At 50.7% G+C, this 11,536-nt stretch overlaps 1 long non-coding RNA gene across 1 annotated transcript in view; it reads left to right on the top strand.

Annotated features, from left to right (window-relative positions):
• Positions 1-248: 248 nt before the first annotated feature.
• The window catches only part of LOC149121104 (uncharacterized), a 31,193-nt gene continuing 19,905 nt past the window's right edge, over positions 249-11,536 (top strand). The window contains exon 1 of the long non-coding RNA XR_016223539.1: positions 249-499. This is a non-coding gene — a long non-coding RNA (uncharacterized LOC149121104). The remainder of the gene's footprint in view (positions 500-11,536) is intronic.

The raw sequence follows: 11,536 nt of genomic DNA, 5'->3' as shown, positions 1-11,536 counted from the left end.
AAGCCTGTGTTTGTGGGGAAGGAGTTTTAATATGCTTTGCTTTTTATTAATTTAGTTTAATGCGAAACAGGTCATCCGAAAAGGCTTTCTCATAGAAACCCGGGCTGGGGGCACGGCCGTGGGGAAGGCGCATGGGAAGGACCGAGCGGAGCTGGCAGGGCGTGGGCCGGACGTGCACACACGGCTGCTGGCTGCGTCCTGCCCCGACCTGTCCCTCCCTCGTCTCCCCTTTACCTTCCTTGCAAAATGTAACGTGCAGAGTTCAGAAATGCGGGCGGGGCTCGCCGCTGAGGTGTGACCCCTCCTTCCGGCTCTCGGTGCCCCCGGCGAGCCGGGATGGCCCCTTCCAACCCCCACTCGTGGAACACTTTCTTTGCCTCAAGCACCCAGAATGGTGTGAGGTTCTGGAGACCCCCAGGGACTAACAGGTGATCTTTGTGCTTGTGCTGGAGGGAGGCAGGCAAACAAGACCCCGGATGCAGTCAGCTTTGCAGCAGAGGTGGGTGTGCGCCTGGGAGAGGGCGAGCCGGGCCGGCGTGGGGCGGGACGAGGACGAGAGGGAGCGTTCTCAAGGGGCGAGGACTCTGCAGGCCTCCACCTCTGGCTTGCGGCCCCACTCGTGCTTCCCTTCCCATGGGAGCACCGCTCCGCGGTGGCGCGGACCTGGCAGGACTGCGGGCTGCGTGACATGGTGCCAGCTCCCAGCCTTCTGTCTGCGCCGGTTTCCTCCCTCCCTGTCTGGAGGGAGGCGCTGCACAGTTTTATCAAAAGCTGCTTAGGGCGGCTGCACGTAGTCCACGTTCATGGAATGGAATAGATCTGAAAAGGATTTCTAGCGAGGTAAAAATGACCAGCGCAAGGTGCACCTGCGACCACGTGCAGGTGGAAGGCCTCGCAGCCGCGAGCCAAGAAGCTGTGGCCTGCTAAGGAGGGAGCTTCCTCAGCAGGCTGGGGGCTCCTGACAACCCCCGAGCCGCACACTCTGGACAGCTGCCCGCTGTTTCTGTGTGTAGCACTGGCACCATTTCCAAACATTCAATCTTGCACGGTTTTCCCTCCCTGCCCTCCATTGTGGCCACATGATAAGGCGAGGGTGGAGCCCCAGAACTGCTAATCTCAGATCCTTTGGCTGGAAATCCCACAGGACAGCTCTGACGCCTTGGAGAGGCTGGTGATGAAAAACAAAGTCGCATGGGCCATGGAGGGGCTCCCCTCTAAATGCACTCGGGAGTTATCATCTGTGGGCTTCCTGTGTGAGGCTGGAACTGTGAGTGTGTAAATGGGGGACGTGCCGTGAACAGGTAGATGCATGATCCTCCCAATCAGATGGAAAGAAGGGGAAATGACCAGGAACCCCAAGTTACCCTTCCTCCCCCAGGGCCATATTTGGGGTCCCAAAATGTCAGCATAAGGCACAGTGGGCCTTCTGGACCTGTGTGCTCCACCCTTATCCATGGGTTCAGCCAACCTCAGATCAAAAATACCCAGGGAGGCCGGTGCCACGGCTCACTAGGCTAATCCTCTGCCTGCAGCACCGGCACCCCAGGTTCTAGTCCCGGTCAGGGCGCCAGATTCTGTCCTGGTTGCTCCTCTTCCAGGCCAGCTCTTTGCTGTGGCCCCGGAGTGCAGTGGAGGATGGCCCAAGTGCTTGGGCCCTGCACCCGCATGGGAGACCAGGAAAAGCACCTGGCTCCTGGCTTCAGATCAGCGCAATGCACCGGCCGTGGCGGCCATTGGAGGGTGAACCAACGGAAAAGGAAGGCCTTTCTGTCTCTCTCTCACACTGTCCACTCTGCCTGTCAAAAAAAAAAAACAAAAAAAAAACAAAAAAAAAAACCTCAGGGAAAAAACCCTGCACCTGTACTAACATATACAGATGCTTTTTTCCTTGTCATTATTCCTCGAATAGCACATTATAGCGACTGCTTCCATAGCATAGACATCATAGTAGGTATTGTAAGTAGTCACGAGGTGACTTTGCGTACATGGGAGGATGTGTGTTGGCTGTGCACCAGTAGTGCTATTTTGCAGAAGGCACTCGATTAGCACGGATGTCGGTATCCAGGGATGGGGGGCCCTGGGACATCAAGGGGTGTCTGTGCTGCTCCTGATTGTGCTTCCCACCCACCCAGCCAAGCTGTGTGGCTTCAGTCAGTTCCTTGTGCAGTGAAGACTAGAAATAGAGTGTCTCCCACCCCCAGTTCAGTGAATGGTGAGAACTAGCTTCATGTGTACACAATACATGTGTACATAGCTATTAATGCATACACATATGTTTCATCTGTATATCACAGTTGGTTGAGTTTTACCCTCTTTTTTTTTAAAGATTTATTTTATTTATGTGAAAGGCAAAGTTACACAGAGGCAGAGAGAGAGAGAGAGAGACAGGGAGAGAGAGAGAGAGAGATCTTCCATCCTCTGGTTCACTCCCCAAATGGCCGCAGTGGCCAGAGCTGTGCTGATCCAAAGCCAGGAGCCAGGAGCTTCCTCTGGGTCTCAGATGCAGGTGCAGGGGCCAAAGGACTTGGGCCATCTTCCACTGCTTTCCCAGGCTGTAGCAGAGAGCTGGATCAGAAGTGGAGCAGCCAGGACTAGAACTGGCGCCCATATGGGATGCCGGCACTGCAGGCAGAGGTTTAGCCTACTACGTCACAGCGCTGGCCCCCTACCCTCTTACTAATTGAGCGGAAGACGTTGGGGACTAAACTGCGCAGGCTCAGGGGGACCAATCCTGGTCAAGTCGTAGCAAAGATTCCCATGGACTCATTAAGCGTCTCGCTCGCCTGTCCCTGCTTTAGAATCTATCAGGGAAATTTCAGGAAAGCACTACCAGGCCGGGGGTGGGGCCTAGGAATGAGTATTTTTTAACGGCTCCAAGGTGATTCCAATGTGAGGCCTGAGCAAGGAACTCGGACACACCCCCTTCATTTGTAGGTGGAGACAGCAGTGGTCGGAGGGAAGGTCACCTGGAGCCCCACGGCTCCCAGGAGGCAAGCGCAGCCCAAACCCAGCGCTCCCTTCTCCCCTCAGGACGGGAGAAACACCTCACGACACCTCCCGGAGCCCGGAGCCGCTCTCAGCTTGGACGGCGATGCCTTCCCCGGCACCACACACATTCCACAGGGACATCCCGGGAAAGCTGGGTCCTCACGCACCCAGAAAATCTCAGGCCCCTGAATCTCCTCACTTCAGTTTTATTGGAAGGCGTGGGGGACCCCAGTGGGGAAAACCCTTGAGTGTTACCAGCCTCTTCCTCATCTGCTCACAGCCTAACCCAGAGACCCCCATTAACGGGGTCTCACACTCACACGGAGGCTCCTTCACTTCCGGGGGCGGGTGTGCACTGAGAGCTCCCTTGGAGCGGAGAATGCCGTGAGCACACCTCACCCACCCGCCAGCCTGGCTCAGCAACGCACTGCTCTGCAGCTCGCGTGTCCGCGGGGGGCTGACTGGGAGGCGTGTGAGCTACCACTGCCCACCCTGGCCAGCAAGGAGTGCTCAGACCACCCAGGGCTAGCCCTGGAAAGATCCAAGGTCAAAATCAAAACCAAGGTCTCTGCTGAACACACGTTGCTTTTGCACCATTGTAAATTGAAAATAGCCCAAGTGGCACCATTGTGAGCTGGGGACAGGCTGTGCATCCAGACACAACTGGTAGTGCACGGGGCAAGGAGGGCCCAGGGGCGGGCACTCGGGCCACTTGAGGGGGCGCTTCGAGAGGGAGGGGAGGGGAGACAGCGGGGCCCACTTCTCGCTCCTCCTTGCCCGGGGGAACGAGGCCCACCTGCCAGTTGCTCAGAGAAGTTGGAAGTTCAGGTTTCTGGTGTTTTTTTTTTTTTTTTTTTTTTTTTTTTTTTTTTTTTTTTCAGGCAGAGTGGACAGTGAGAGAGAGAGAGAGAGAGAGAGAGAGAGAAAGGTCTTCCTTTTTCTGTTGGTTCACCCTCCAATGGCCGCCGAGGCCGGTGTGCTGCAACTGGCGTACCGAGCTGATCCGAAGGTGGGAGCCAGATGCTTCTCCTGGTCTCCCATGCGGGTGCCGGGCCCAAGCACCTGGGCCATCCTCCACTGCACTCCGGGGCCACAGCAGAGAGCTGGCCTGGAAGAGGAGCAACCAGGACAGAATCCGGCACCCCGACTGGGACTAGAACCCGATGTGCCAGCGCCGCAGGTGGAGGATTAGCCTAGTGAGCCGTGGCGCCGACCTCTGTTTTTTAAACATCCTGATTAGTGAGTGTTGGCCACGAATTTGAGTTTTCAGAGGCTACCACAAGGATCGCATCAAGCCCCCTTGGGAGCCATTCTCTGCCTGGGAGCCTTGAGCCCGCACACTAGGAGGCAAGCCCGAGGCTTCTCATAGTCAGTGCTGAGCTTTGGTGGTTTCCAGAATGCCGGCCTGGCACCAGCATTGACGAGGACGCCGGTGAGAGCGCCAGCAGCGGGGACAACTCAACAGGGCACTGCCCCGCAGCCGGCTCGTCCCTGCTCTCACTGTCCACTGTGCCTGAAGTCTCACCGCCATCAATAATGGAGTTGAAAGGAAAGGCATCCTCGCTGGTAAGCTCGAGGGTACTCTAAATTCTTTCAACACATGATGAGTCAGCTTTGCCAGCATCACCACGTGCCAGACACTACTGCTTCCTTTTCTAAGGCAAAGGGTTTTCGTGCACACTGGAGAATGAAGTGGACATTCCCCCGTAGCCCTGAGACAAGCTTTTAGCCAGTGAAATGCTAATACATTTGATAATAAACTTGCAAATAAAAAATCAGAATTACTGGCATTCTTCATTTCAAGAAGAAAATACCTTGGTTAGAGTGTGACATTAGGAGTCCTTGCTGTGAAGTCACGTAAAGACGTTAATAATGACCAGCGAATGCTTTCTACTTAGCAGTTTAAGAGTTGCTGTTAAATTGCTCTTTAATCGGAAGTATTTATGCAGCAGGCATAAATGTAGGTTGTTTGTGAAGCAATATTAGAGGCGAGCATAAACCACGTAGGTCATTTGCATCTCGGTTATTTTCCCTACACATAACCTTGCATCAGTTCTTTTTTTTTTTTTAATGTAGAAAACCTAAAATTAGAATGTGTGCTTGTGAGAATCTGTTTCAGGTTTACTTCTGTGAACAGTGCCACTGTCCCCAAATAACCAGAGGTGAGTAACAGTTTCTGACAAGAGCTGGAGGGAACAGGATTAAACGAGACTTAGGGCGATTATATTTTCTTTATCTAAAACCTTCCAGTCTTTGGGAAGCTGCATGGTTGCTATTTTGAGCCCCACTGCCCACATATCTTAATGATAGACTTCTTTGCTTCACGGTGCTCTTCTTCTTTTTGTCTCCGTTTGGGCGTATTTGTTATTTCATAGGCGATAATGCAAAAGTCATCAAAAGGCTCATTTCTATCCCTGGTATCTGGACGGGGATCGAGCTGCTCTCCTCTCACTGTTTATAGATCCGTCCCTGTGAGAGTCAGGTTTGCTGGCCAGGGCCCCTTCCAGCACGCGTTCCAGCCCCCCTGCGACTCTATTTATGGGAGTCTGTGTGATGGACTAGGACTAATCAAGGCTGTCAAAGGATGGGTCGCGAATTTATCCATCCATGAACTTGGAGCATTTCAGAGGCAGCTCTATCTCGTCTTCTTTTTTGCTCCCAATTTAATTAAAACAACAACCAAAAAAAAAAAAAAAAAAAAAAAACCACGTTAGTCCAAATGAGTGACAGTTGGCAGATCCGCATTATTCAACTGGAGAGACTCCAGAGTTTCTGAGGCTTGGAGATGGACAAGTAATTACCTCCTGCCTGGGACTATTTTCTACCAGGCTAAGCCCAATGTTTATTGTAAACTATCTGCTATTAAAAGCTGTAATAGCAAGCCTTATGTTCCCACACCATAAATTTGACTTCACTGTTTTTTATTTACCTTCATGTTTTATTATATTCTTTGAAATGTTTCATTTTAAAGGAGATAACGGAAAAATGAAAATTGAACAAATTCCAAATTCACGCTTGAAAAAAGAGATGGCTTCGCATACAGATTTTTCTCATACACCAAGACAGCCCTGCTGGCCACTTTCTGGATATTGGCAGCTTCTGTGTAACTATTAGATGTAGTAGCTATTAGTGCATCACTTATTAAATGGTCCAGAAAATGATCTAAAAATCGAAGCTTAACCAGATCACATAGGCTGAGGACAAGAGTCTTAAACTTTTGGTCTCAGCACACTTAGGATAAAGAAAATTGGAGGGTGGGCTAGGCTAGCAGATAAGATTCCAGTTAAAACACCTACATCCTATATTAGAGTACCTGGGTTCCATACCTGGCCCCATATCTAATGCAGACAGACCCTAGAAAGCAGTGGTTATGGCTCAAGTGATTGGGTTCCTGCCACCCAAGAGAGAGACCTAGATTTTGTTCCTGGCTCCCAGCTCTGGCCTGGTCCAGCACCACCTATCGTGGGCATTTTGAATAAACCAGTAAATGAGAGTAGGCTCTTGCTCTCAAATTTAAAAAAATAACTTAAAAATTTTTTTTGAGAATTCCAAGGAGCTTTTGTTTGTATGGATTATGTCTATCAGTAATCTTGCTGTATGAGAAATCAGAGCTGAAACATTCTCTGAAATGTTTATTAATCCACTTAAAAATAATAATAAACTTATGTTTTCATAAATAGCATTTTTTTAAAATAGCTATGTTCCAAAACAAAAACATTTAACAAGAAGAGAAGGGTTCTTTGATATTTTGACTTAACAGTCGACAGCTGGATTTTCACATCTGCTTCTTGGTTGAGTCTGCTGTGATATGCTGCTTTGGTTAAAGGACATGAAGAAAACGTGCCCCTACACAGGTATGTGCTTGGAAAAGAGAGTATCTATGGGCCAGCGCTGTGCGGGTAAAACTGCCACCTGCAGTGCCAGCATCCTATATGGGTGCCAGTTCGAGTCCCAGCTGCTCCACTTCTGATCCAGCTCTCTGCTATGGCCTGGGAAAGCAGCAGAAGATGGCCCACATCCTTGGGCCCCTGCACTCACATGGGAGACCCAGAAGAAGCTCCTGGCTCCTGCCTTCGGATCAGATCAGCTCAGCTCCGGCCATTGCGGCCAACTGGGGAGTGAACCAGCGGATGGAAGACCTCTCTCTCTCTCTCTCCCTCTCCCTCTCCCTCTCCCTCTCCCTCTCCCTCTCCCTCTCCCCTCTGTGTAACTCTGACTTTCAAATAAATCAATAAGTCTTTGAAAGTCAGAGTTATACAGAGAGAGGAGAGGCAGAAAGAGAGAGAGGTCTTCCATCTGATGGTTCACTCTCCAATTGGCTGCAACAGCCGGAGCTGTGTGGATCCGAAGCCAGGAGCCAGGAGCTTCTTCTGGGTCTCCCACACAGGTGCAGGGGCCCAAGGACTTGGGCCATCTTCTGCTGCTTTCCCAGGCCACAGCAGAGAGCTGGAGCGGAAGTGGAGCAGCCGGGTCTCCAATCAGCGCCTATATGGGATGCTGGTACTTCAGGCCAGGGCGTTAACCCACTGCACCACAGCATTGGCCCCTAAATCAATAAGTCTTAAAGAGAGAGAGAGAGAGAGAGAGAGAGAGAGAGAGAATCTCATTAGTCTTTTCAAAGAATTATGGGTATTCTTTGATCCCAAACCAAAACTTGGCAGGTGCTAGTTCCTTAAGGACTGGTTACAATGCAGATTCTGAAACCATGAAACCAGAACTTTTTTTTAAGCTAATAGACTTTAGTTTTTGGAGAAATTTTTTATTTTCAGAAAATTAATCAGACGATATGGAGACATCCTGTGTACTCTCTCTCTTTCCACCCCATCGGTATTATCTTGCATTTTTGTGATATATATATTACAATTCACCAACCAATATCAATCATTTATCTTTAGAATCCATAGCTTATGTTAGGGCTCATCTTTGCGATGTTTAGATCCATGGGTTTGGACAAATATATGATGACATGTAGCTATTATTCCAGAATAATGCAGAATAGTTGCACTGCCCTAAAAGTTGCCTGTTTGTCCCCTCTCTTCCCGCTCTGAACCCTTGTCTGTTTTACTTTCTCTATTGGTTTGCCTTTTCTAGAATATTGTACATTGGAATCATATAATATATAGACTTTCCAGACTGGCTTCTTTTAGTAAGAAATACATACTTAACATTCTGTGGGTTTTTGGGTGTGGTTTCGTAGCTCATTTCTTTTTGTCATCTGTATGGGTGTACTACATGCATGTGTATCAATGTATGGGTGTACTACGTGTGTGTGTCAATGTATGGATGGACTACAGTGTGTGTGTGTATCAATGTATGGATGGATTATATGTGTGTGTTTATCAATGTATGGATGGACTACATGTGTGTGTGTGTATCAGTGTATGGATGGACTACATGTGTGTGTGTATCAATGTATGGATGGACTATGTGTGTGTGCTTAACAATGTATGGGTGTACTACATGTGTATGTGTTTATCCATGTATGGATGGACTACATGTGTGTGTATCAATGTATGGATGGACTACATGTGTGTTTATCAATGCATGGATGGACTACATGTGTGTATATCAATGTATGGATGGACTACATGTGTGTTTATCAATGCAGGGATGGACTGGACTACATGTGTGTATATCAATGTATGGATGGACTACATGTGTGTTTATCATTGCAGGGATGGACTGGACTACACGTGTGTATATCAATGTATGGATGGACTACATGTGTGTGTATCAATGTATGGATGGACTACATGTGTGTGTATCAATGCATGGATGGACTACTGTCGCTCCCCCTCTTCATGGAGGAATGACACAGGACCCTGCGCTGTTCTTTCGTCTGCTCGGCCCTCCCCGGGTTTGCTGCTGGTTCTTCCCGGGTTGGCTACTGTCCCTTCCACCTCCGTGGAAGGGCGGTTCCCCCTGGCCACTTTCCCCACTTCCGCAGGAGAGCGGCACACCGCCGGCCGGCTCTCTCGGGGGCTGCACAGGTGTTCCCCTTAGATGTTCCCCTTAGATGTTCCTGGTGCATGCCGTCTCTCTCCTCCTTTATAGTCCTCCTCTGCCAATCCCAACTCGGCTGCCCACACGCCGAGTACGCTGCTCTCCTCCAATCAGGAGCAAGTCCTACAGTTTATTGGCTGAACTGGAGGCAGCTGTGTAGAAGCTGTTTTCTTCTCTCCCAGCGCCATATTGTGGGAGAGCAGATGCATAGAATAAGTCTTAATTCCAGTAACTTAGTCTAGTCCGAGTTGCTCCCAGTTGCTCCCCACAGATCCCCCTTTCTTTTTATTTTTTGGCGTTGATATGCGCCTGTCTTCGGTGTCCCGCGGCACACACTCTGCTCTGCTTGCTAGAGTTGCCACAGGTTCTTACAAGTCCTATCAATCAGGCAAACCGAATCCGGGTCCTCTCTTTGCCATGTTGTGAGGAGGTTTCTAGGCGCTGATGCGTGCCTGTGTTCGGTGCCCTGCAGCGCATGCTCTACTCTGCCTGCAGGTGCTTACAAGCCCTATCAGGCAAACCGAATCCAAGCCTTCTCATTGCCATATTGTGGGGAGGCCTATTGGTGTTGATTCGTGCCTATCTTCGGTGACCTGCGGCTCATACTCTGGTCGAGCCGCCTGTTGGTGCTTACCGCCTTACTAATCAGGCAGACCGAATCCAAGCCTTCTCATTGCCATATTGTGGGGAGGCCTATTGGTGTTGATTCGTGCCTATCTTCGGTGACCTGCGGCTCATACTCTGGTTGAGCCGCCTGCTGGTGCTTACCGCCTTACTAATCAGGCAGACCGAATCCAAGCCTTCTCCTTGCGGTATTGTGGGGAGGCCTTTCTCTATTTCCCTATCTCCGGGCATTCCTATCTCTCCCATTTTACTTCTATCTACCAGCATTCCTATTTCTCTCATTTTACTTCTAAACTTCTGTTTCTCTTATCCCTGCGGCTTCCCGGCACCCGCCCTGAGGCTGCTTCTCGGCACCCGCCCCGCGGCGGCTTCCCGGCTCTGAGCCGCTTCAGCCCGCGCCTCTCTCATCTGCGCGGCTTCCCGGCTCTGCGCGGCTCGGCTTTGCGCGCACACTCCGCGGTCTCGCACTAGCCCAGCGTTCCCTATCTACTTGTGCCCCGCACGCTCTCTCTGCACGCGGCAGCCTCCGCGAGTCACACAGCCCCAGCTCACGTTTCCGCCACTAGCATTCAATCCAAGTTCCCCGGGCTAACCTGGCGAATTCAACCCAGCTCACGTTTCCGCCCCACGATTTGGCTTCCCGTCCTTTGCTCCCTGGGCTAATCAGACGGATCCCAACCTGACTTACGTTTCCGCTTCTGGTTTTAACTTTTCGCCCCTTATTCCCGGGCTAACTCGACGAATCCCAAAGTGGCTTTCGTCTTCGCCTCGGCCTGCCCCCCGCGGCTTCAATTTCCCTAACATTTTTTTCTACCCAGTATGTTTCCCTAAGTTTTCTTCCAACAATATTCCTCCCTCATTTCTCCTGGCTTCTCCCCACAGTCCGTATCCGAGTCTGTTTGTTCTAGCTTTCACTTTCGCTTTCGACCTTAGAGATTTCTCCCAGCTTCCCCCCGTAGTCCGTATCTGAGTCTATGCCTAGGCTTTCAATAGCTTCTTCCGGCACCTTTTTCGTCCGGCTTTTCCCTAGGCTGTTTGCTAGTCTCTCTCTCCAATATTTTCCCATTTCTTCCCGTTTCTTCCCTCCTAAGTTTCCTATCCGAGTCACGGCACCATTATGTCGCTCCCCCTCTTCGTGGAGGAACGACACCAAACCCTGCCTAGGCTTCATATCCGAGTCACGGCACCATTATGTCGTTCCCCCTCTTCGTGGAGGAACGACACCAAACCCTGCAGGCTTCATATCCGAGTCACGGCACCATTATGTCGCTCCCCCTCTTCATGGAGGAATGACACAGGACCCTGCGCTGTTCTTTCGTCTGCTCGGCCCTCCCCGGGTTTGCTGCTGGTTCTTCCCGGGTTGGCTACTGTCCCTTCCACCTCCGTGGAAGGGCGGTTCCCCCTGGCCACTTTCCCCACTTCCGCAGGAGAGCGGCACACCGCCGGCCGGCTCTCTCGGGGGCTGCACAGGTGTTCCCCTTAGATGTTCCCCTTAGATGTTCCTGGTGCATGCCGTCTCTCTCCTCCTTTATAGTCCTCCTCTGCCAATCCCAACTCGGCTGCCCACACGCCGAGTACGCTGCTCTCCTCCAATCAGGAGCAAGTCCTACAGTTTATTGGCTGAACTGGAGGCAGCTGTGTAGAAGCTGTTTTCTTCTCTCCCAGCGCCATATTGTGGGAGAGCAGATGCATAGAATAAGTCTTAATTCCAGTAACTTAGTCTAGTCCGAGTTGCTCCCAGTTGCTCCCCACAACTACATGTGTGTGTATCAATGTATGGATGGACTACATGTGTGTTTATCAATGCATGGATGGACTACATGTGTGTTTATCAATGCAGGGATGGACTACATGTGTGTATATCAATGTATGGATGGACTACATGTGTGTTTATCAATGCAGGGATGGACTGGACTACATG

This window comes from Oryctolagus cuniculus, chromosome 17 (genome assembly GCF_051225735.1).
Source record: "Oryctolagus cuniculus isolate XC-2025 breed Fujian yellow rabbit chromosome 17, ASM5122573v1, whole genome shotgun sequence".
NCBI classification, from domain to species: domain Eukaryota; kingdom Metazoa; phylum Chordata; class Mammalia; order Lagomorpha; family Leporidae; genus Oryctolagus; species Oryctolagus cuniculus.
Note: the sequence above shows the minus strand (reverse complement) of the source record. Positions and strands in the feature narration are given on the sequence as shown.